This window comes from Penaeus monodon, chromosome 33 (assembly GCF_015228065.2).
Source record: "Penaeus monodon isolate SGIC_2016 chromosome 33, NSTDA_Pmon_1, whole genome shotgun sequence".
In the NCBI taxonomy this organism is placed as follows: Eukaryota; Metazoa; Arthropoda; class Malacostraca; order Decapoda; family Penaeidae; genus Penaeus; species Penaeus monodon.
Window position 1 is genome coordinate 7,022,262 of NC_051418.1, and position 235 is coordinate 7,022,496.

Sequence of the window (235 nt, forward strand, 5' to 3'; positions counted from 1 at the left end):
ATGGTGTTAACATACAATGTTCTTAACATAATGTTATACAAATAGCTTCTTTGCATGTATTATTCTAACTAGACTGACCATGCAGGCCAGAGTTAGGCATAATTATAATACGTTCATAAACTGTGTATTTACGTAGCCTTGTGTGTACGTTTATATATATATATTTTTTTCCTTTCTTTCCTTTTCCGTGAACTGACCTCAGGTTATATTAAGCTTTGCTATGTCGCCTCAAAGA